This window comes from Sitophilus oryzae, unplaced genomic scaffold (assembly GCF_002938485.1).
Source record: "Sitophilus oryzae breed Bouriz unplaced genomic scaffold, Soryzae_2.0 scaffold_169_pilon_pilon, whole genome shotgun sequence".
In the NCBI taxonomy this organism is placed as follows: domain Eukaryota; kingdom Metazoa; phylum Arthropoda; class Insecta; order Coleoptera; family Curculionidae; genus Sitophilus; species Sitophilus oryzae.
In genome coordinates this window covers 862,602-890,022 of record NW_022146390.1, presented here as the reverse complement: position 1 = coordinate 890,022, position 27,421 = coordinate 862,602, and the positions used below count along the sequence as shown (strand labels likewise).

The 27,421-nt window shown below is 31.4% G+C and overlaps 1 protein-coding gene across 1 annotated transcript in view; it reads right to left on the bottom strand.

Moving 5' to 3' along the window:
- Nucleotides 1-24,541, bottom strand: part of LOC115881170 (ankyrin repeat and fibronectin type-III domain-containing protein 1) — a 216,479-nt gene extending 191,938 nt beyond the window's left edge. Inside the window, exon 1 of the mRNA XM_030898556.1 lies at nt 24,164-24,541. The gene's annotated coding sequence lies outside the window, so the exon portion shown is untranslated. The remainder of the gene's footprint in view (nt 1-24,163) is intronic.
- Between the last annotated feature and the right edge of the window lie 2,880 nt (nt 24,542-27,421).

Sequence of the window (27,421 nt, the reverse complement as noted above, 5' to 3'; positions counted from 1 at the left end):
TTTCAGTGGTTACAATCAATTTACATTAAAAACTTAATATCCATTAAATTTTCCTTTGATTTATTATTACTTCTAACTAGGTTCAACTTATGATCTCAACTAACAAGGGAGATATATCTTATGATCGAAAAAAAACAGCGTCAAAGATGGCTGGGGAATGATAATCGATGATAATTTTGGCGAAGTCGTTCTCTAGACGCTATTTATGATCAATATATATATATATATATACCGCCATTACTCGCTGACGGGTATTTGACACGCATCAGAAGATGGTCACGCAATGCGTTTTCTTTCATGAGCTTTTCTGTGACTGCCCGATACGTGATATTATCTGTCTACCGCACTCCAGACATTCAAAAATCTCATTGCTGTGTTGCCTCTTTACTTTTTGGTTGTCGCTCGTAACTGACTTCTTCTCCATTACTACAATTCTTCTCCATTCCGTTCTATTGTGAGCTACCTCTTCCCACTCATTCTGCTTGTTAATTCCCTTTAGGTTTTCGTGGAAAATATCCTTGAACCTTTTGAGTGGTCCACCCGGCCTCCTCTTACCGTCTACAAGCTCACCGTACAGCAGAGATTTTGGTATGCGGTTTTCTTGCATTCTGCATACGTGACCAGCCCATCTTAAGCGGGACTTTGTAATCATGACTTCAATACTCTCGCAGTTAGCTTTTTCAAGGACCGATACGTTTGAGACGTGATGGAACCATTTTATTCTTAAGAGTTGTCTAAGATGTCTCTGTTGCAACTTGTTTAATGCGTTCATGTGTCGGCGGTACGGCACCCAGGTTTCGCTTCCATATAACATGGTGGGAATTATTATCGCTCGGTATACCGCAAATTTCGTTTTTGTGCTCAAATCATGGTTGTAGAAAACCCTGTCTTTTAATTTCCAGAATGCTCTTGAGACGCTGCTAATCCTGTGCTGAATTTCAGAGTCGATATTGGCCTTTTCCGAAATCAAACTGCCGAGGTAATTGAATTCCGCTACATATTCCAACAGCTCATCTCCGATTTTCATAGCATTGTTGTGATCTTTCGGGGGAGTGCACATGATTTTAGTTTTATCGATGTTCAGCTTAAGTCCCAAGGCCTCGTATGCCCATGTATATCTGTTCAACATTTCTTGCAACTGCTGTAACGTATTTGCAACTAGAGCACAGTCATCAGCGTATGGAAGTTCTGTGATGAATCTTGTACGTGTTTTTGCCCTGAGTCTTTTGTCCGCTATAATGGAGAGCGCTGCCATGAATATATTGAATAGGAGAGGCGCTAAGACACATCCCTGCCTAACGCCTGTGTTTGTTAGGAAGGGATCGCTCAGTGATCCATGATATGACACTCTTGATTTGTTGTTGTTATGGAGGCTTTTACACACTGTAAGAAATTTGATGGGTACTCTGAACTTTTTCTGCCCAAAGTGCATCTCTGTTCACAGAGTCGAAGGCTTTTGTTAGATCGATGAATGCAACGTAAAGTTTAGACTGCTGCTCTTTTACTTTTTCCTGTAGTTGCCGGATGGAGAATATGGAATCGACGGTACCGCGGTTGGTTCGAAAACTCGTTTGCGATTCTGGGAGGATTTTTTCTATATGTGGGCGCAGGCGGTTTGACATAATTTTTGCAAGAATTTTTCCTCCGATAGCCAGTAGTGAAATTCCTCGGTAGTTTCCGCAGTCTGATGCACTTCCTTTGTTCTTAAATATATTCACTATATTCGCGTTGCAAAAGTCCTGAGGTATCTCTCCGTTTTCCCATATGACATCAAAGAGAGCCTTAAGATGACCAATAACTGGTACTTTTAAGAGATTTCCACCGGAATCGCGTCACAGCCAGCTGATTTGTTGTTTTTAAGCTGTTTTATGGAGTCCTTTATTTCCTGTTCTGTTATTGGAATGTCTAATACATCGAGGCTGTTATACTGAGGTATTATGTTGAGTGCTTCCATATTTGGGTTGTTTTCTTGATTAAGGATATGGCTGTAATGGTCTTTCCAGCTTCTTTATGATGAATGTCAATTAAAGAAAAACTAAAAAAAGATAGCACTTTCCAGATATACAAATATATTTCCAAAAAATTATTTTTCCTCGAATTTTAAACTACGAGTACACCATTCAAAAATCATTTTTACTCAATATAAAAATAAATTACAAACTTCTTAAGGGCAACTGGAAGTTGGCAAAAAAAAATAAAAAAGTGTACGGGCTAAGTTAATGACGTCTCGCCAAAATTATCATTGATGTCATTCCCCAGCCATATTTGACGCCGTTTTTTTTTCGAACGTATGATAGTATTATATCATTTATGTTAGCAATGCAATATTCTATTAGAAAAATAACTCCTAAGAAGCTTGAGTGACCAAATCCTTATTTTTATATAACTTTAATATAGGAAGGATTTTGATTTTCATGTAATTGTGCTAAAATAATTTAGAAAAACTAAAATTCGTTATGGTGCCTTGAGAATGATACAACAAACAGCACTTAAGTGCCTCATATATTTCTCAAAACTTTCTGAAACTTTAAAGGCAATCTGCTTGAATATTCAGTGTCACGCTTATCTGTGTATATTAACGCCAAAAGGAAATTAACATAGAAACGGAGACATATACTTTCAAGTTTTGCTTTTCCTCAAAATAAACTAAATGTGTTCGTTTATTATTCATACGCTTACTTAAAACTTCAGTTGGCTAGGTGGCTTGCAGACCGCACTTTGTAACACATTTTCATAAAATATTTTAAGGCACATACAGTGTATCCAAATATACTGTCCATGGACGGAATAATAAATGGTCTAAAAAAACTAAAAAGCACACTTTTATAAGCTTGGTGCATTCTCCGGCAGTACTGCCAACATCGGAGAATACTGTAAACAGCGGACTGAACAAATACACGGGTTTAAATAGCAAATCCACGGAAAATATGTTATACAGGGTGTTTCAAAAAACATGTGACATCTCGAGTGCGGAGATTCCTCACGTAAAAATAAGATTTATTTTTCATATCAACATAGGTCCGATTCTGCTTTGTTTCGTAGCTACAGGGTGTTAAAATCTTAATATTCTTTTGATTTATTATAATTTTCTTCCAAGTACTTTTAGCGTTTTGAATTAAATTTTAGGGGGTAAAAATAACTATATATTTTAAAGCTAAAAAAGTGTCGACATATTCACCAGGGACGTGCATATGGGTTATCACTGGAATATTTTTCTAAACAAAGCATGTATGCCACTGACTTTATTTCTCTTGTTAGCAAAATAGTCTACGCAGTTTAATGCCCATTAAAAATTGTCTCTTGATATTTTGTCGATTTCGGCCTCCTTGATGAGAAACGCAATTTTATTAATTTGCCTTGATCCAAGTCTAATAGCAACCTTTAAAAAAATTTAATATCATTAACTTGCGAAAGTTTTAAGTAAGTACCTACTCATAGATTCCTCATCAAAAAATACTAATAAAGTTCTTTCGCTCTTGTATGTAACTTTCACATTTATAACAGTAATTATTTACAGGGTGTTTAGTTTAGAGCAGTGATTCTCACCAAGTGGTCCAGGTGGGCCTTCAGTGGTCCACGGCACAAAAACGGCAGTAAAATTTTGAAAATAGTCCACGAGAAAAAAATTGTTGAGAACCTCTGATTTAGAATAACCAGTTAACTCAGCATAAAAATATATAGGTAAGTAGACACACTCTGTATATAATGAATAGTCATACACTAGTATAGAATAATTATTCTTAAATAAATCACTGATTTTTTATACAAACCACTTATGACTGAAAAAATTACCATTGACCAGCAGAACGCATTACTACTTCAATTGAATTATGTTATTATTTCTTGATACGAGCGACTTTTAATTGAAAAAACTGGTAAACGAACCGAACAAATAGTCTCAGTAGCGCACTTTTACGGCTTTATGTGAATTCTTGGCGTCGGCACTCCATCGTACAATTATCGGCGCAATTGCGTAATCGTAGAAATGGGTTTATTTTTCAAAATGGCTCGACAAACCAGTGCTCGTTACTATTGAATTACTTACTCCGAAGAATATAAGCAAACGTCGAATGACACCGCGCGTATGTATATGGTAACGTTGCGATTTAAAGACCATTAACTTGCACTATTACGAACACTAGTTTTGCAAGTTGAGTAATTACTTGTATATCTGGTACCTACTAGTACAGTCAGCCTGGCATCAAAGAAGGTCTAGACTCCCATCAAATTACCCCCGCTCTCATACTTCGCCAGATGTAAGTGGTACTCTGGTAAAGCTTAAATTAGTCAAAATTTAAAAGAAAATGCACGATTTTCTGTGTATATTAACGCCAAAAGGAAATTAACATAGAAACGGAGACATATACTTTCAAGTTTTGCTTTTCCTCAAAATAAACTAAATGTGTTCGTTTATTATTCATACGGTTACTTAAAACTTCAGTTGGCGAGGTGGCCTGCAGACCGCACTTTGTAACACATTTTCATAAAATATTTTAAGGTACATACAGTGTATCCAAATATATTGTCCATGGATAGAATAATAAATGCTCTAAAAAACTAAAAAGCACACTTTTATAGGCTTGGTGCATTCTCCGCCAGTACTGCCACCATCGGAGAATACTGTAAACAGCGGACTGAACAAATACACGGGTTTAAATAGCAAATCCACGGAAAATATGTTATACAGGGTGTTTCAAAAAACATGTGACATCTCGCGTGCGGTGATACCTCACGTAAAAATAAGATTTATTTTTCATATCAACATAGGTCCGATTCTGCTTTGTTTCGTAGCTACAGGGTGTTAAAATCTTAATATTTTTTTGATTTATTATAATTTTCTTCCAAGTACTTTTAGTGATTCTAATGAAATTTTGGGGGGTTTTCTTCTTTACGTGCCGTCTCTTTCGTGGATGTTGGCGAACACATTGGCAAAATCTGCCGAGACCTCTCTTTCCTTCAATCTTACCTTTAACTATCAATTGTAAGACATGGTATTTTTCATTTCTCAATATATGCCCTAAGTATGATGTTTTTCTTATTTTTATTATATTGAGCAATTCTCTCTCTCTGCCTATTCTGTTGTAGACTTCGGTCTTTGTGATATGGGCTGTCCATGGAATTTTAAGCATTCTTCGATATATCCATGTTTCGAACGATTGGAGGCGATTCATCTCTTGAACTTTCAGTGTCCATGTTTCTGCTCCGAACACTTAACGAGCCTAGTTCTCAACTCTAGGTCCAATCTGAGGTTCTGGAAGACGTTCTTCATTTTTAAAAATGCATTTGTCGCTTATTCTATTCTGGTTTTTATTTCCACGTCGTTGTTCAAGGTGTTAACTATCCAGGACCCCAAATATTTGAACTTGTAGACCTGTTCTAAAGTATTGCCCTATATTTTAATAGGAATTGGTACATTTTGGTTCTTTCCAAATATCATGACTTTAGTTTTAAGAGAATTGATCTTCATCCCGTATTTCTTACAGGAGCCTTCAAGTCATTCCACTAAACTCTGGAGACCAGTATCAGAATCGGCAATAAGAACTGTGTCATCGGCAAATCTAATGTTGTTAATGACTTCGCCGTTGACTTTAATACCGCAATCTGTTGAAGGGAAAGCTTCCCGAAAAATCGCCTCAGAATAAACATTAAATAACGAAGGAGACAGCACACATCCCTGTCTTACTCATCTCTGTATATTGACTGGATTGGAATTGTCATTTTCGATTTTCATGTGGGCTGTTTGTTGCCAATATATATTTTTTTCAGAAGTGTTACATCTTTGCTTTCAACTCCCAACTCATACAACATTTCGATAAGTCTCGTATGTTTGACTCTATCGAATGCTTTTTCGAAATCTACGAAACACACTACATTGGTTTTGTTGGTCTGTACACTTCTGCGCCATCAATTGTAAACAGAATAAGGCCTCTCGTGTTCCCAATCCACTCTTAAACCCAAACTGTTCATAGCCGCTTTCTTGCTCACACTTCTTATAAATTCTGTTACGTATTATTTTAAGTAACACTTTCAGTGCGTGACTCATTAAACTAATAAGTCTGTAGTGACTGAGATCTCGAGCTGATGGTTTTTTCGGAAGCGGTACAAAAGTTGAGTGGAGCCAGTCATCAGGTACTTTTCCTCTATCATAGATCTTGTTAAAAAGCCTAGTCAGTATATCTACGTTCTCTTCTGATATTAATTTAAGTATTTCTGGATATATGTATATTGTCAGGGCCTGGACTTTTGTTGTTTTTAAGTTGTTTAATTACCTGCAATACTTCACTATTGAGAATTTCTGGTCCCTGATCAACCGTTGGTCTTACTGTTGGTTCTTCTCTATAGTCATTATAAAGTCCTTTCATGTGTTGTTCCCATACTTGTATTTTTTCTTGTACGGTTGAACACAGTGTACCATCTGAGTTAGTAATTATTGTTAGAGGACAAAATCGTTGTGCTGGCCCAGTTAATTATTTTATTTTTTTTGTGTAATGTTCATGAGTCGTGTTTCTTTTGTAAGTCCTCTAATTCCACGCACTTCTCTGTGAAAGGTTTGGTTTAAAAAAGTGTCGACATATTCACCAGGGACGTGCATATGGGTTATCACTGGAATATTTTTCTATTATTATTTTTTTATTTCTCTTGTTAGCAAAATAGTCTACGCAGTTTAATGCCGATTAACAGTTGTCTCTTGATATTTTGTCGATTTTGGCCTCCTTGATGAGATAAACGCAATTTTATTAATTTGCCTTGATCCAAGTCTAATAGCAAGCTTTAAAAAAATTTAATATCATTAACTTGCGAAAGTTTTAAATAAGTACCTACTCATTGATTCCTCATCAAAAAATACGAAAAAAAGTTCCTATAAACATGGGTATGAAAATGCATACTTTTAGAGTTATATGATGTTACAACTTTTTAAAATTGGGTTTTATGTAATTATCAAATACCATTATTTTTTTATTTGAAATTGCTGTATGTTGAACTAATAGTAATAACAACTAATAGTAATAATATTTAATAATAAATTAGGTAAAATATATAATTTATTAATTTTATTTTTATTTTAATTTTATTAATTGTGATTAATAAAATTGCTTTTATCTCACCAAGAAGGCCGAATTGGACAAAATATCAAGAGATAACTTTTAATTGGAATTAAACGGCCTACACAATTTTGATATCAAAAGAAAAAAGTCAGTGGCGCACATGTTTTTTTTTTAAATATTCCAGTGATAACCCATATGCACGTCCCTGATGAACTTATTGACACTTTTTTAGCTTTAAAATATGTAACGCTTATAATAATTTTTACCCTCACAATTTCATTCAAGTCACTAAAAGTACTTGGAAGAAAATTATAATAAATCGAAAGATTGTTAAGACTTTAACACCCTGTAGATACGTAACAAAGCAGAATCGGACCTATGTTGATATTACAGTTGAGGGTTGGAACCTTTGGTGTTACACAGCAAAATAAAACACTAAATCACCACAATACACCAAAACACTTTCAATTTTACACTGGACGCGCGTTTCGCTAACAATGTTAGCATCATTAGCAGATGATTAAAAACTACTAGTAAAAGTTTAAATAAAAAAGTTTTTAATTATCTGCTGATGATGCTGGTTAGCGAAACGCGGGTCCAGTGTAAAAGTAAAAGTGTTTTGGTGTATTGTGGTGATTTAGTGTTTTATTTTGCTATGTTGATATGAAAAATAAATAATGAGGATTTTACATGAGGAATCTCCCCACAAGTGATGGCACATGGTTTTTGAATCACCCTGTATAATTATTCTAAAAGTGTTAGGAAGTATAATTTGTAAAAATTCTAAAAATAAAAATAAAAAAGTAAATATTTTGATATCTCTAGAAGGTCTAAGTTATAGGGGTAAGCCACTTACAGGCACCCGGTATAGTCCATTTTTTGTACTGTAAGGCTCCGCGCGCACTGCATCGGTTCGGACCGACCAGCAAAAGCGACTGCGACTATCGTACATATAGACGGCGCCGGCGTCCACTAATACATTTCGGCCTGTAGAGGCCAGATTCCTACCTCTACCTATCTACGATAGTCGAGTCATCGCCTTCGCCGTTTCTCGCCGGCCCGATCCGATGCAGTGCGCGCGGAGCTTAATGCACCTCAAAAAGAAAGATAATTTAAGTTTGTAAAACGACCCCAGAATACGCGTAGTTCTTTCGCTCTTGAATGTAACTTTCACATTTATAACAGTAATTATTTACAGGGTGTTTAGTTTAGAGCAGTGATTCTCACCAAGTGGTCCAGGTGGGCCCCCAGTGGTCCACGGCACAAAAACGGCAGTAAAATTTTGAAAATAGTCCACGAGAAAAAAATTGTTGAGAACCTCTGATTTAGAATAACCAGTTAACTCAGCATAAAAATATATAGGTAAGTAGACACACTCTGTATATAATGAATAGTCATACACTAGTATAGAATAATTATTCTTATATAAATCACTGATTTTTTATACAAACCACTTTATGAGTGAAAAAATTACCATTGACCAGCAGAACGCATTACTACTTCAATTGAATTATGTTATTATTTCTTGATACGAGCGACTTTTAATTGAAAAAACTGGTAAACGAACCGAACAAATAGTCTCAGTAGCGCACTTTTACGGCTTTATGTGAATTCTTGGCGTCGGCACTCCATCGTACAATTATCGGCGCAATTGCGTAATCGTAGAAATGGGTTTATTTTTTTCAAAATGGCTCGACAAACCAGTGCTCGTTACTATTGAATTACTTACTCCGAAGAATATAAGCAAACGTCGAATGACACCGCGCGTATGTATATGGTAACGTTGCGATTTAAAGACCCTTAACTTGCACTATTACGAACACTAGTTTTGCAAGTTGAGTAATTACTTGTATATCTGGTACCTACTAGTACAGTCAGCCTGGCATCAAAGAAGGTCTAGACTCCCATCAAATTACCCCCGCTCTCATACTTCGCCAGATGTAAGTGGTACTCTGGTAAAGCTTAAATTAGTCAAAATTTAAAAGAAAATGCACGATTTTTTTTTGCCAAAAAACATCATAAACGTAAAAATTATCAATAATAAACGTATTCCTGGGGTCGAAATATAAGACTCCTGAAAATATTTGCACTTTTTTAAGACTCACCCTGTATAGTTTTACTTTACCACTATTCTTTTATTAATAACTAATAAAGACTCCGGCGGGCGTACAACAGAAAAAAAGAATGAATATCATTAGGTAAACCTAAATAATCTCGATGTAAGTGTATACCCAGAATCCAGAATACGGTAGCGTAACAACTGGGGGCCTCGGTGCAATACTTTTCGAGTTCATCTGAGTAAAAAGGTAGGCAAATTTCTCTGCGATTGACAGAGAAAACATAAAGATATCTCTATGCTTGCTTAGAATTGGGGACGGACTTAAAGCCAAGTCAGGTAAATAAAAGTCAAGTCTAAATTGTTGTTTTACATGTCGCTAAAATAAATTTACTAAAAATTAAAAAAACCGACATCTATGAAAATATGAACCCTTCCTGGACCCAAACGGTACATTGTGAAACAGGAAATTGTAGAGAGAAACAAGCCCTATAACATAGGATACAACATTTTAATGAACAGTGCTTTCCATAAAATCAATAAAATGAAAAATATACCAAATAATACACATGTTCTAATTTCTTTCGAAAATCGACATCTATGAAACTATGGACTAGTAGTGGGAACTATCGAATGAATACTATCGAAACATTCGATAGTTGCAATTCATTCTAATAATTCGATAGTTAGTAAGAAAACATTCGTTGAAAACTATTCGAATAAAAATTATCGAATAGATCCGTCATCTGCCTTGAAATATTGTATTCTAGTAATTCGGCAGCAAAAACCATTCATTTATAAAATTCATTCATTTATCAAATTCATTAATTGGTCAGGATCGATTTTAATAAAATATAAACTGGATTTTAGTTGTCGCCCGGCGACGTAGGTTTCTTTCCGAGAAACCCGACAGCGGTCGGTGGCAATGCTATGAAAGAAGCCGGCATCTTTGATTTTTGCGGAGTCAGATATAGATAAGGACACATTATTTTTTTATTGAGGTGCTAGTATTTACACAGAAAATACATTATGAAGGGCGCTGTTGCCATATTTTGGTATTAGTTGATATTAGCAAAGAATATTATTGTTTGGTTTTAGTTAGTTAGGGATAGTATGTCTATATATTCTGCTTTTCTTTTATTAATATTCTGTTGTTACACTGCAATAATACTTGTTATTTTGGATGTAGGAAAATTATTTTTAATGTTTTTAAGCAAAGACTGGTTTAATAAATTATAATAATTACAGAACTAATTTGTTATATTAACAACAAATTTTAAAATCATGAAATATAAACATTTATTAATTTTCTAAGCATGCAGGGTAATGGAAGGAAAATATAAATAAAAAATTATAAATCAAAATTATTTATATTAGGTGCTTTATATTACTATTTAAAAATTATATTTACTTTTACTGGCATTTACTTTAAAAAATAAATTAAATACTTCTTCGCAAAAAACTACATGTAAGAGAATTAGCATAAACAAAATACAAACATCGTTAACTTTGTTTTTTAAATTGGCACGTGTAAAACTTTCATTTTAATTTTCTCACCCCATAGTTTGAGTTCGATAACCATTTACTTAACCACATTACTTAAATATGATTATTAAGTTCAACTAATTCATATTATTAAAACATCTAAAATACAAATATGTATTTTTAAAATTAATTGTAAGTCTATCTCATCTCTCTTAAAAATTGCTACTTCTCAAAATTTCCCATTAAAAAATAGACCATATACCATATAAAATTAAATAATTGAAAGATCGGGCTACGAAAAACCACACAAATTTTCGGAAAAATTTTGACCACCTGCACATGCACACAATCGTCAATAAATAAAATTAAAAAATAACTACTATTTTAGTATTTTAACTATTTTAATAAACGCAAAAATAGCACAGTATTTATACGGCGAAGTTATAAAAATTCGGAAGAACTAATAATGCACTGACGCATACAAAAATCAAACGAATACTAAATTTCATTTATCAAAAGCATTCGATAGGTAGTCGTGGCTCAACGATAACCATTTAGTCGCACGGCGAGGTTGTCACATATGCTTTAGTATACAAATGAATGAATGATTTTATTCGAATAAAACCATTCGATAGTTGAAATCATTCATTCATTAACCATTCGATAGTCTAATTCATTCGATAGTTCCCATCGCTACTATGGACCCTTCCTGGACACAAACGGTACATTGTGAAATAGGAAATTGTAGAGAGAAACAAGCCCTATAACATAGGATACAACATTTTAATGAACTGTGCTTTCCATAAAATCAATAAAATGAGAAATATACGAAATAATATACATGTACTGATTTCTTTCGAAAATCGACAACTATGAAACTATGGACCCTTCCTGGACATAAACGGTACATTGTGAGACAGGAAATTGTAGAGAGAAACAAGCCCTATAACATAGGATACAACATTTTAATGAACAGTGCTTTCCATAAAATCAATTAAATGAAAAATATACGAAATAAAATAAATGTACTGATTTCTTTCGAAAATCGACAACTATGAAAATATGAACCCTTCTTGGGCACAAACGGTACATTATGAGACAGGAAATTGTAGAGAGAAACAAGCCCTATAACATAGGATACAACATTTTAATGAACAGTGCTTTCCATAAAATCAATAAAATGAAAAATATACGAAATAAAATAAATGTACCGATTTCTTTCGAAAATCGACATCTATGTAAATATGAACCCTTCCTGGACACAAACGCTACATTGTGAGACAGGAAGTTGTAAAGAGAAACAAGCCCTATAACATAGGATACAACATTTTAATGAACAGTGCTTTCCATAAAATCAATAAAATGAAAAATATACGAAATAATATACATATTCTGATTTCTTTCGAAAATCGACATCTATGAAACTATGAACCCTTCCTGGACACAAACGGTACATTGTGAGAGAGGAAATTGTAGAGAGAAACAAGCCCTATAACATAGGATACAATATTTTAATGAACAGTGTTTTCCATAAAATCAATAAAATGAAAAATATACGAAATAAAATAAATGTACCGATTTCTTCAATAAAGTATTAATATGTCTCGAAAATACAAATATTCTTATTACGGACCGTACATAGCATCTATCTCAGAACACATTATTTTTTATATCCACTGCCTCGGTATTGCCTAGGTTTTCTTAGTTTGAGTCATGGTATTATCATACAAGATGCCAAATGTAGAAACGATAAATATTGATCTTTATAAAATTTTGATGAAGACAGTTTCAATAAAAAAAACAGAGGCAAAAGTTTTTTTCACCCAAGCAAAAATCACCCCTTATAAATAAAATATATTTCTTCGTTATGGTCATTTCGTTTTTGTGGATTTGGGCCGGTTGACTGTTATTCCCGGGCCGGTTTCCACTTCCCCATCCACCCCTGACAGGGTGTTGCACTTTGCACAAACCTGCGCCAATTTTTTTGTCAAACGGAAGATGCTGCCAACAAAATGTTTATATCCTTCTTCGTTTCTGAGCTACAGGGTCTTTTGCAATTTGAAACACCCCCTGCATCTCTGTAATAGTTAAAGCTATCGAGAAGGTGAAAACTATTTATTGTAGAACTTTTTACGTAGAATACAGTGGCGTAGTCTGGTTTTCGACGAAAAAAATATTTTTGAAAATATGAACTACAGTTATGGTTTTTTAAATGAAACACCTTGTATATTTATAAATTATATAATTCGCCTGGCTATGAGCTTCTCAGAAATATATGTTACTCTATATTTATTTTCACTATTTACGGCAATATTTAAAATATATCATTTTCTTATTAGTAGGCCGTGATAAATAACAAAAAATTAAAATGGAATTTACTAAAATAGTTATACACATATTAAAATTTTATTTGGAATTTATATATTTTACTTTTAAACTGTTACCACTCAATCTCTGAATATATTTTTATTTTTTTATAACGGAATTTATTATAACGGGATGGGTTTGCAAATATATAAAAGCTTGCATTATTAAAGCATTTTCCAGGTGTTCGACATTGTGTTAGTTGCCACGATATATTTCATATTTCAAAAATCCCCAAAATCAGAAATCGAGAACGGACAAATCAGGGAGGCCATCATATGGGTCCATTGGTTCCCCAATTTATTGATTTGAGAAATAATAACTTAACAAAATTCTAATATTTTCGTTGCAAGTAAAGTTGTGAGGGGGAGCCCCATCTTGCTGAAAGTATATTTCACGTAAATTACCTAAAGGAATATTTAAAAGTTCCGATACGATTATACGATAGCTTTCAAGATTTATAAATAGCGCTAGAGAGTTAAGTTTCCCTAATACATAAAGAATTTATATTAGTGGCTCTCAAAATAAAACAAGAGACAGATAGCAGTATTACTTTTAATAATTCTTTATTTAGTTTCTCTCTCTTTTTATTATCAATCAAGGCCTACTAATAAATATGATATTTTAATATATTTCTTTAAATATTGCAGTAAATAGTGAAAATAAATATAGAGTGATATACATTTTTGAAAAGCTTATGACAAGCCAGATCATACAATTTATAAATATACAGGGTGTTCTATTTAAGAAAACAAAACTTTAGTTCATATCTTTAAAAATATTCTTTTCGTAGAATAACAGACTAATCTACTGTATTCTACGTAAAAAGTTCTACAATAAACAGTTTTCACCTTCTCGATACCTTTAACAATAACAGAGATACAGGGGGTGTCACAAATTGCAACATTTTCAAAAAGACCCTGTAGCTCAGAAACGAAGAGGGCTATGAAAATTTTGTCTGCGGCATCTTTCGCTTGACAAAAAAGTGGTACAGGTTTGTGCAAACCGCACCCTTCTATCTTCACGAATAACTGAGATACCGTATGATTTCAACTAAAATGGGTGTTAAGGAAACTTAATATTTTTTATAAAATTATTTTCTTTTATGTAATTTCTTAGATTAAGATTAATTATTTTAATTTCTTTAAATTTTAAATTGCTGCAGTTATACATGCTTCCTGCAACATTAGTGTACGCATGCCCGAACACTAGGAAGTGTGGCATACAGTCTATTACAAACCGTCGTACGACGAAATTGGTCAGCTAACCGGTACGCACCGAAAGTCTGAACTTAAAAGTTAAATCCCTTCAAAGACGATTCATGTTAGTGTATGTGTGAAAATTAGCGCTGAGAAGATCAAGATCGAGAAGAGGGCCCTCTGAAGCTGTCTGAGACGACCATTAAAGGTAGGAGCAGGTTTCTCATTTCTCTATGCGGTTTCTCCCAGCTATTAACGTAATTTACATTGATAAAATAAGACCAGTCAAACTAAAATTTAAAATTAATACAGTCCACAACTGCATTTCTGCACAATGGGACACCCTGTACATATGCCAGCCGTCAGAGCACAATTCTCGATAGTTTTATAAACGGAACTTTAATGAAATTCAGAACCCGACTTGAAACATAAGATAAGCAAATAGGTAGGTACGCAAATTTCTCTGTAAATGATCGTAAGTTGACAAGCTGGTTATAAATAGGCTGTGGTTTTAACTAAATATACTTTTAATTTTTTTTAACTAACATTTATATTTCTCATTTTAACTTATTATTTATGTTAAATTATGGTGACGTATTAACCACGCATGTTCCAATACAACGTCAGGCTTTAGACCGTCGACTATAATAGTTTTGACAGTTCGCGAACTGTCTGAATGGAATACAAAATTCCACAGTAATAATGAACTCTCTTTGTGAGATATTTCAAGAACGCTCCTTATATAACCCGACCACGTAAATAGAAACTTTGGTAAACTTTGACACTTATAAAACTATAATCGATAGAAACTCCGCAAAGCTATAGTTTACTTAAGCTTTAAGGAAGCTTTTATACTTGAAATCTGGATGCGAGACGTGCTACAACTTGCTATAATATGTAACATGTAACATATATGTAATCATGAAGTAAAAGGTATGGGCTTAAATGGTATCATAAATATCAACGACTCGAAGGGAGACCGTGAATGCGGAGTTAGTGTAGTCACACAATGCATTTATGCAATATGTTTTTAAATTTCTTTTAACATTGAAAATGTTTCTGTTATCCTATATAAGGGAGCCCAAATCGAATTAAAATGCTACATTTGCCACACCATGACGTCATATATACAAGGGTATAGGAAATCTCGGCGCAGCGGCGGGCAGTCGGCCAGCGCGCGCAAAACCATTACATCGCTAATTGTTTATTGATATATCTTTATTAGTTTAAAAGCAAAAATATGGGGTTTGCTTTGATACCTTGTCAAGTCATAAGCGAAACTTTTAAATTGTTTCTTTTTTTTTTTCATTTAGGCCTTCGTTTTTCGTTAAATGAAAGTTATATTAAAAAAATCTATTTTTAAACCAAATTTTCGCATGATTGAAATGATTATTCATGTTTAAAGTTTTTTTTGGTCATAAGCGCTAATGGAAATGTTTTTTGTAAATAATTATAAAAAATTACTCCCTACGAAGACTTTATTGTGTACTGGATCAAAAAATAAGTATTTGTTTTTCTATACGGTGGTATTATATCGATTTTTGATGATAGTGCCCTTTACCCGATCTAATTTTGTACTACTTTCGGAATAAGGGTCCCCATATCATGTACTGTACTTCCATCCCTGAAAATTCAGCTTGTGACACCGAAGGAGGTAACGTCAAAATAAGCTTTAATCTACGTACATCATAGGTAGGTGTAGGTTCTCTAGGTATATTCTACCTAGACAGTAGCTGAACTAGCTGACAGTAGTAATTAATTTGTTATCCGATAAGTAGTTGTCATTATATAAGTTTAATCATCTTATACCTCCTATAACGGTAGGTTTTGGATTTTTTCCTGATTGGTTTGTTAAACAAAAATATACTGGGCATATAAATGTCTGTTACAGGTTAATTCGTTAAAGAAATATGTTACGATATTGGCGAGTCTGAATATTTATAAAAATTTGGAAAGTAAAATATGTTGGAAAAATATTTAATCCATACATATATAAAAGCTCACAGGTTTTTTTTTTGTTGCATCCATCCCGCCGAAACCGCTTTACCAATCTTGATGATTCTTTTTTTAAATGAAAGGTATATATGTGTAGATTTGTTATGAAGTATTTTTATAGTACTTAATCGCTATTTCTTTGTGTAAAACGACTAAATACTAAAATATACCTGAAAAACACCTACACACAATACCTCCAGAAATAAATTATTTGTCATTGTCAGTGGTGTGTCAGTTAGATTATATATTAAGGTTTTAGATATTTTAGAGTGAGTTAATATTGCCGCCAGCAAGCGATTTTAGAAATTCATCCTCTTAGAGAGATAAAATTATCTTTGTTGAACAGTTTGTTGTATGAAAATTCCTTACTATTTGGTATAGAAGAATGAAATCCTACAAAAAAAAATTAGAAGAAATTTTTGAAATTCTTCAACCAAATGGGTAAAGTTAGTAAGAATTTATATAAAACTTGGTGACCTCTGGATTATACACATAAAAATTGGCACAAAGGTAAGGCGAATTTATGAAATTTATACCCTTAAGGAGTAGAATAGGGAATGAAAGTTTGCTGTACGAAAATGCAATACTATAACATATAGACAGTATAAAATTTTATACAAGGGTTTATTTAGTGACATCATAACGAAATATATCTTCCTCAATTATCTTTCAAAGAATAAAAAATAATCTATAAAGAGAGTATTAGTGCTCTTAATAAATAAAAAAAAGATGAAAAATAAAAAACATCTATGCTCACTAACTCTCTATAAAGAAGTAAAAAATAATTTAAATCAATGCATGAACGATTCGAGGTGTAACGCGAACGTAGTCGCGAGAAAAAGCTAGTAATTTATTAAATTATTTTATTTAACTCATTAATTTTCATTGAAAAGGAATTTTTGTAATTCGCCACTATATTAGTTAAAAACTAAGAAACTCATATCAAATTTAAGTTTTGCGATTTTGACTTATACTTTTACAAAATCTGAACACATTTTAAAAAGAAAAAAGTTTTTGATAATATTTGTGTAGATTGACTACAAGTTGTATAACATAAATTTCTACGACCGGTCTACCTAGTGGTCTGCAGCATCGCCTTGTGGTGCAAACGTGGGCCTGTTAATCTGTGACGTGACGCACAACAGCCAAGAAAAACAGAAGCGTGGCTAAGAATTTAGTAATTTAAAAAAAAGTCTTTTAGATACAGTAATAGGTATTAAAAAGTTTTGTGTTTAAATGGGGTTTGCCTTTAACAGTTAAAAAATTATATCGTAAAGTGTAACTTTCCGTAAGAATTCTGTATCTGTGATTGATCATGATCTGTCATCATATTAATCTGATGTTTTGTATGTTATTTTGTTTTTTTCGAGGTTTTTTTGCTTGCTTGTTTTACGGATAGGTGCGATCGCATAATTATTATTGATACTGTTTTATTTAATTTTAACATTACTACTTTTTCAGTGAATCTTTAAATCTGTTGTTTTTTGTTAAGTTCGTTATTTAAACATATGTATGTAATACACTCATATTAACACTAATCATATTTTTACGTTTTTATTCATCATTTTCAATGCCCCCCCGGTTGCATCTTTGTAAAGGACTGTGAATTTTTATTTTCTTCTTTCCCTTTTAGCCAACCACCGCCTCTGTGTGATAAATGTAGTAATCCTTTAACTGTCAAACATACCCTTAAGGAATGTAGTCAGTTAATTAACCTAAGAGAGGCCTGCAATCTTTCGTCAGTTATTTTTTCTACAAGTGAGCAACCAAAACTTTTTGATTTTCTGGAAACCATCGGGATATATATCTAAAAATGTATCATAAAAATATACAAAAATCTGACCTAAGCCTTGTATAAAAAGATTTAAATCTTTTTAATGACTTAAGTCTTTTATAAAAAGTTTTATTAACATTTTATTCATTATTAAAGCTCTTTCTAGGTATTTACGAAAGATGTAAATTGATGTATTTCTAAATAAGATCTTAAATATGCTTGAAGGATTTTATTTAAAATTTCAATGTTATTTCTAGAGCTGCAACAAAGATAATTGAAATTCATCAGTCCATAACGAACATTTAAATTTGTTTTAAAGCTTCGAATATCCTTCGAAATATCCTCCTTGCTCATTAATTAAATAATAAATAACTATTTCCAGTGTCACCGTTTATTTGGTTTTAATGAGCAAGAGGACGTTTTCATTAGCAAACGTTCTAAATCCCTTAAAATGTGCTTTTACGATCTAAAATAAAATAGAGAAAATAAAATGGACAAGGACATTTCCAACTCGTTTTGGCGGCCTTTTGGGCCTCGAAGGCGTGACAAACGACGGGAAATGGGAAATCTAAAATAAATACTGATAGCCAGAGTGAAGTTTTATTAATTTTTAATAGCGTCGAAGTTCCAGGACAGGTTTATAAAATATTAGATTTGGATAAAATCGGAATGGATTTTAACGTTTAGAGTATTCTATATTCTGCATTATTGAAAACGACAATAATTGTGAACTTAACTGGCGTTGCATGGTGTTAATGTAGGGTTGCCAACTCGTTGCCAACCGTCCTCTATTTCAGAGGACATTCCCTTTTTGATCTCATTGTCCTCTTTTCTCTCGCGTATTGAAAAAGTCTTTTTTTTTAATACCCAAACTCAGAATCTAAAAACTACTCGTCTATCGCCATAATGTTTTAAAAAATTGTTAATCTGTGTAACTATCCCTCTGTAAACTACCCCTACCCCTACATAAATTTTAGTATAAATATTTTGATTCCAAAAATACATATGAGTTCTTTGTCCACGGAATATTGGGACACCTCGTATTTTGTTCTAGTGATGCCGTTTTATGATGATTTTTTAAAGCTATAATTTATGTTTGACTACCCAAATAGCATCTATCTGACTTCGAACTAAATCTGACCTGAAGCGACGTCAGACTTGTGCAAATTTAGGTCGGGTGCTCGTGATACGACCTGTGACGTCGCTTTCCTATTAAAAGCGACGTCGTTGGATCCGAGTCGGTAAATCCAACGATCTGTCGAACAACTAAATAACAACGTACCCGACGTTAGATAACGTCCAAATGCTACTTGGGTATTTATTCTCTTTTTGACTTAAAAGTTAAACTCTTCATCTGCCTTCATACCGAGAAAAAAATGTTATTTTGTGGAACACATTGTGGAATGGTTTGGTCTCGGATTTTGCCTAATTCTAACATATTTTTAATTATAAAATGCCTTTAGGAGACGCTAACCGTAGGTAACTATAACGTATATAGTAGTGTAGATTTGTAGTTAGCACAACAAATTTTATTTGACAATGATATCGTATCATAAGTTGAGAGCTTAAGTTATGTTGGCCTTTGCCTTTGGTTTTGTACTGTTACCTGTTGAATTTTAATTTGAAAATGGATGCAGTTTTGCCTAAATTAGTTAAAATCGTTTGTGCAAAATTATTCAAATTTGGCATATACAGGGTGATCATTGGCAGTCTTAATAAGTGCATATTTCGACGCCAGAAACATGATTATGAAATTTCTTTCACGAAAAAAAAATATGAAAATTTGGAATTTTTTGAAAAAAATTTGGATTTGTTTTAGTTTTTAGTTAAAAGCATAATTTGTTGATAATATGGCAACAGATAGTAGATTAAATTTACAAGAAAATAAAATTCAGAAAACTCCCAAAAAAAATCTCGAAAATTTTTGAGAACTACTGGATCAGTGGTTCTTAAAATTTTAGCAAAAAATATTTTTTTTTGAAAATTTCCAAACTTGAATACCTAACTCGGTTATTTTGGATTTATTTGAAAAACGGTAAAGATAAAATATGTTTCTTTTATCGAGATAAACTCACCCTGTATATTCAGCACATGCAGACCTTTAAAAAACCTATTTACGATTTCGTTGTAAAATTAACAGGGGAGCCAATATTTGGACAGTTCCAAATTTGCATGAAAATTTGTTTCCAACGACGACCACCCGGTATAAGTACAAACTATAATAACATTATATTTTTTGTCTTGCCTTCATATTTATTTAATATAATAAGAAAAAATATGTCTATATTATTTCCTATTTACATTTTTATTATTCAGTGGCCATTTATAAATCTTTGGCAATTTGGAGTGTCTAATATAGTTAATAAATTATATTTTTGGTGAAATAAATATTTCCTAAAGTATTATGTATAATCAAGTATTTAGCTAATAATCTACCAAGTATTTTACAGATTAGAAGAAAAAAATTATATATTTTTTTCATAATGTAAAATATTTTTTATTTTTGAACAAAAATATTATATGAAAATATCTATCTATTCATCATTTTCTAATCAACGGTTGAATATATTAATTACAATTCTAGACCTACTAAAAAGAGATCCAAACACGTTTAAAAAGAATGGTGCCACTAAAGTACTCATCATCATTAGGATTAGGCTTAGACCAGATAAGTATCGTAACATTTAAAACAAGTTTTTTTAATTTCGTTTCAATCGATTTCAATCCGATTTTTAAAGGTTGAAGCGTCAGTAGCTTCTTCTTCCAAATGATAGAATATAAAGCATATTAAGTATGGTAAAATAAAAGGCAAACATAAATAAAATTAATAATGTTCACATATCAAAAGACTGTGACTTATTTATTGTGTTTAAATGAACTCAAAAATCATTATTATATCGAGTATTAATTATGCATGACAATATTATTTTATAAAAGTTCAACAGTAGAGTCGAGAGTAGAGTTACCTTAAAAAATAAACATAATAAAATAAACTAACCATCCTAACATTTTTTGATATAATATACAGGGTGTTCTGTGTGAAATTAAAAGGCATTATCAACAGTGTATTTTTCCTAAGAATTATAATTTTTGCTATATTTTATTTAACTTGTAATACTTTTATGTAAATTTTTGTTTTAAAAAATATTACAAACTCTCTATCAGCAACTTCTGTTTACCGCTTCTTATGAAATTTTGCACATACCATAAAACCAATAAAAGTTGCATCATAGTTGGCTTGGAAATGAAGATTGCTGTCATCTTATACAGGGTTGTTCACCACATACGACACGGAGTATTGTAGCTAAACGATGAGATTTTTACAAATTGTTTTTTGGTTCGATGAAGGACTATTAGAGGTACAATTTAAAAATAATTTTACAAGATACAGAGTGTCCCAAATAAGTAAAAAATATCAAAGTTGTATTTTTTTAAACGGAACACCCTGTATTATTACATTTTAGTTTCTACGATTAAAATAGCAGGTAAATTTTGATTGATTTATTATACTTAACCTTAGCCGTTTTGAAATATTTTCAATTTTGTGAAATTGAAGTAAAAATTTTAAGGCTTCATTTCTCCAAGGGTATCAAAGATTTTAATACTAACTATTTACTGAAGTTTATTTACTGATCAGTTATTGTGTTGCAATAATAAAAATAATACTACGTTATACAGAGTGTCTAAAAATTTATTTTAAATAATTCTTAGCTTCAAACGGCAATAACTTGTTTAATTTAAATGGAACACCCTGTATATTTTACGAGAATCAGATGCACAATTTAATTGTCTATCAAATTATATTATACCATTTTTTACCTATTTCTTTAAGTTTCCGTAGAAAATGCATTTTCTTGTAATTTAGAACTTATTTATCAATATACCCATGGACTATTGACATTTTAGATTATTTTTAAAGATGTACAAAATTTTTAAAGAGTACAGATACTAATATTGTCAATATAATTCGTTTATTTCATTAAAAAATAAAAAAAAACTGTTTAAATATTTGTTAAAGAGGACCAATTAATATGATTCCCGTATTCAAACTACATTAACTGACTGCGTTGATTATTAATAATTGCTCCAAATACTAAAAAACTGAATTTTGTATGGGCATTAGACAGTGTGAAAAAAAGTAATACCTTAAAAATGATATTTCATTTTTTAATAAATGCTTATTTATAACAACAGAGACTTTAATTTGATAACTTATTATTATATTGATTTCTGACTCAAATCCACATTTATTTATAATAATTTATTAACAAACACAATTAAGTATGTAATTAATTAGTATATGGGCGGAAATAATGGTATTATATTTAATTAATGGTATACTCTTTTATAAAGATTTAAATAGTTTTCTTTTGCATGCATAATGGTTAGTAATATTATCGTTTTGCTAAAAACGATAATATTACTAGTCTGTACATTTTGTACATTTGTTGCTTTAAAATCAATCTAAAATGTCAATATTCCATGGATATATTGATAAATGAGGTCTAAATTATAAGAAAATGCATTTTCTACAAAAACTTGAAGGGATAGGTAAAAAATGGTATAATACAATTTGATAGACAATTTAATTGTGCATCTGATTCTCCTAAAATATATAGGGCATTCCATGTAAATTAAAGAAGTTATTGCCGTTTGAAGCTAATAATTATTTAAAATAAATTTTTAGACACTCTGTATAAGATAGTATTATTTTTATTATTGCAACACAATAACCGATCAATGAATAAACTTCATTAAATATTTAGTATTAAAAACACAATAACCGATCAATGAATAAACTTCATTAAATATTTAGTATTAAAAACATTGACACCCTTTGGAGAAATGAAGCTTTAAAATTTTTACTGCAATTTCACAAAATTGAAAAATATTTCCAAAAACGGTAAGGTTTAAGTATAATAAACCTTAATCAAATTTACCTTTATTTTAATCGTAGAAACTAAAAATGTAATAATATACAGGGTGTTCCATTTAAAAAAATACAACTTTGATATTTTATATTTATTTGGGACACTCTGTATCTTGTAAAAATATTTTTAAATTGTAGCTCTAATAGTCCTTTAACCAACCCCAAACTTACAATTTGTAAAAATCTCATCGTTTAGCTACAATACTCCGTGTCGTATGTGGTGAACAACCCTGTATATGTAAGATTATATGGGAAATGCCATCAGTCTCAATTTCCAAGTCAACTTGATGCGTTTTTTTTTCGCTGTATTTCCAGGTCTACTTGACACATTTATTTCGATCACTCAGTATATTTGATACACGTGGCAATTAACAATGCTATTTTCTGACATTTTTCAGTGACCTAAACAGTATGTTTCTTTTAAATTGAACTCTCCAGAACTGATTATCAACTAGAATTAGAGCGCCAAAATTTTTTTTCACTCTTTACTTCATGTTTATTTTTTAAAAATATTTTTTAAAAAATATTTCATTTCATTATAATTTTTCTACTATTGCATTTCCTATCTACTATGAAAAAATAGTTATTTTTTATACAAGGCGATAAAATGGTATTTTATACGATAATGCAATTTTATCGTTGTGTATAAAACAATATCTTTTTCCATAGCTAGTTACGTTTTAAAAAATATTCAGAAATTATTATTTCAAGGAATTTGTTACGAGTAGAAAAAATATTGTGCTGGGTTGGCGTTGGTTTCTATATAATTTGACAAATAAATAAAGCTGTCTCTTTAGTTGTCAGTTTTGAGTCAATATTTTTTAATTCTCTTTCGTGTCGAATGCTGATTGAATTGGAGCCAGAAATGGCTCAAAACGGAATAAGTAAATTACTAACAGATATTCAGGCTGAGACGACAAACGCCATATCCAAACTACTTCCATTTAAATCCCGAATAACTTATGAAAAGGAATACGAAAATTTTCAAAAATGGAACCAATTAAAAAACGTGCGAGAAGAAATAAAGTTTTTAACCTATCCTCGCTGTTAAAGTATCATTTAATCTACCCTTGCCGTTAAAATACATTTTTATCTACTATTTTTGATAGATATAAGGCAATTTTAACAGTTGCTATGGAAAAAATAATATTTATACAGTTATTATTTTTACTTTTTACGACGTCATATATTTTTTAAATACAGGATTATAAAATTTAATTCTATATATTTTTTTGCAATTGTAATTATCTGAATTGCTCGTATTCTGTATGTTACTTAACCATTTTTATAATAATTCAAATAACGAGTACTCACCGTACTTTTTCTTCTTCAGTTTGACTTTTGTTCAGAACCCGTTCTATCCAAAAAAATAACAAAAGCTCGCAACACAGCACGCATAAGAACAACTTTAAACCCCGTAGTATACACAAAACCATAACATAACCTCAACAGAAACGGTTCACCTGCTTTAAGCAACATAAACATTTTCGACCGCTTGCCACCTGTGTTTTTTCATTTTCAAAAGAAACATCCGTTACGAGGGTCGTACCGAATAGTACTACCTTAGTAGTACCTGTCTTCTAATTACCACAACAAACGCTGACGACTTTGACAGAAGAAAACCCTATTTTTCGCGTAAGAAAACGATAAACAAAAGCCGAGAGTAGGTAGGTACGACCGCGGTACGCAAAGTTTGTCGTTGGTCGGTAAGAGTGGTACTAAGATTCAGTTAGGTAGAGACGTGGGTCCTTAATTCCGTCCTTGTCGCTGGTACTGCCGAAGAACAGGCCGGGACCATCGCAGGCAGTTCTTGGTTTAAAGTTCAAACTTAACGGCACCAAGGTTAATGGTTCTTGGCTCAAATTTGAAGGTGGGTACTGCTTTATATGCACGTGCTACATCGGACGGTGCTCGGATGGCCTAATGAGCGTATTAAATGGTAATTTTAAAGGAAAAAGGGTATTTAGTTAAGATTTATTATACAACACGGCAGAATAGTGTTTAGATAGATCTTCAGTAACTTAAGTGTCAAAAAAATTGTCGATTTTTTTGACCCACCCTAATAAACATATTTCACCAAAGGAAAAAAATCTTAATTCTTCTGATGATGAAGTAGATTGAATAATGAAATAATTTATACCATGATAAACTAATGATGAAATAATAAAATAATATGATGAATATTATGAATACGATGAAATAATTTATATGTACAGGGTGAGTCAACGATAAAGTAAAGTCCATTATCTCATTTGTTTCGAGGTTTACAAAAAAATATTAAATACGAAAGTTATAGGGACGGTTAAGATACACATTTTAAAATTATTATAGAGTATACAAGGTGCTTCAAAAAAGTGTGGCAAATATAACATCTTTTTTTAAATGGAACACCTTATTTTTTATTTTATTTTTAGATTCTGCCTAAAATTCCATAACTTTTTGTATATAATGTTTTATACCTAAAATTAATAGTTTTTGTAATATTTAAATTTGTTTAAACAAATGTTGGATTGCAATGTGATAAAAAATTGTCAGTGATGGTATTGTTTCTGAAGTTGGAGAACTAAAATTTGGTAGGTGAATTTTATAGAGATATAGAAAAAGACCTATGTAAAGATATTTTAGTTAGATGCTAGAGGGTGTTCAAAATATATTTATGAATTTCAACTACTTAAAATTAAAAAATCTTAAATTTTTTAAATGGGACACCCTATATATTATTATTTTTTCTGATAGATTTTACAAAACTCTTCAACTTTTATTAAGTATGTCATATACCTATTTTTAATAGTTTGCGATTTATTCCAATTTATTCTATTTTTACCCATATTTTTATTACAATTACCCTATAACATCATAGTTACCATGACAAAAAGTAATAATTATCAAAATTTCTTGTCTGTTAAGCAAGTTAAGAACTAAATTTGAATTTTAGTTTAATTTGTTGTAATAAGTATAAATTGTAGAGATACAGATAGTTACAGATTTTCCTGAAATTAAATAGTCAATGTGACTGATATACACGTACAAGCCAAAGAAAAATATATTTTTTGGGGCTCAGTACTATATATTATATAGTACTTTGCTAAGTAGTATAAAAATAGATGTAGATTATCTAGAAAACATCTTCAGTTTTCAGTGTGTAATGGGACGGTTTCGCGGCAGTAGTAATATTGACTTTACCAAATAAATTATAAACCAGAATTACTACGAGAAAAAAAAACTTGACTGTATGTCGAAGAAAATTCCTATATCAGTAGAATTCAACAATTAGCTAATCTAGTATTACCCTAATCTTGGGCTATTCGCCCTGACGGAAAATCCAAGTGTCATCTTTCATAAAACAGAAATACACAAAGAAATTCACGATTACGATTTTAGTTTATTTGAGTAAAGTTAATTAATTTTAACTAATACCAGCAAGTGTAACTAATTATTAAGCTACTTGTTAAAGATAAGTAATAAATAGTTTGTTTTGTCATGGCAACTATGATTTTATAGGGTAATTGTATTAAAAATATGGGTAAAAATAGAAAAAATTGGAATAAATCGCAAACTATTAAAAATAGGTATATGACATACTTAATAAAAGTTGAAGAGTTTTGTAAAATATATCAGGAAAAATTATAATATATAGGGTGTCCCATTTAAAAAAATTGAGATTTTTTAATTTTAAATAGTTGAAATTCATAAATATATTTTGAACACCCTGTATCATTTAACTAAAATATCTTTATATATATCTTTTTGTTCATCTCTGTAAAACTCTCCTACCAAATTTTGGTACTCCAACTTCGGAAACAATGGCACCACTGACAATTTTTTACCACACTGCAATTTAACATTTGTTTAAACAAATTAAAATATTACAAAAACTATTAATTTTATATATATATATATAACATTATATAAAAAAAGTTATGAAATTTTACGCAAAATCTAAAAATAAAATAAAAAATAGGGTCTTGCATTTAAAAAAACATATCTTATATCCGCCACACTTTTTTGAAGCACCTTGTATACTCCATAATAATTTTAAAATGTGCATCTTAACATTCTCTACAACCTTTATATTTCATTTTTTTTTGTAAACCTCGAAACAAATGAGATAACGGATTTTACTCTATCGTTGACTCACCCTGTACATCTCTTAAAATTGTGCTCTTCGAACAAAATCTCTTTGATGTAGTTGTGGTTAGTTTACTTAACTGTAAATAATCGAACCACAACTTGTTGTCTAATTTTTCTCAGTAGTTTTGCTATAAACCTTCCAAATTTGGATGACCAATAGTCTTCCCGGCAGTATTAATTGATACTCATTTGAAATTTGAACATCGTTTTAGAAATTAGTAGTAGTCTTAGCAATTACTTTATTACTTTACGTCCAGCAGTGGACTTTAGTGGCTGGTTGATGATGATTTTTCAAGCTTAATGAATATAATGAAGCATATTTTAATATAAATAAATAAATAAATAAATCCCTTTATTGTCAAAAAATTTTACAATTTGTAGACAAAGGTAAAGTAAACAAAAAAACAAACAAACAAAAGAGAATACAAAACAAGTATACAA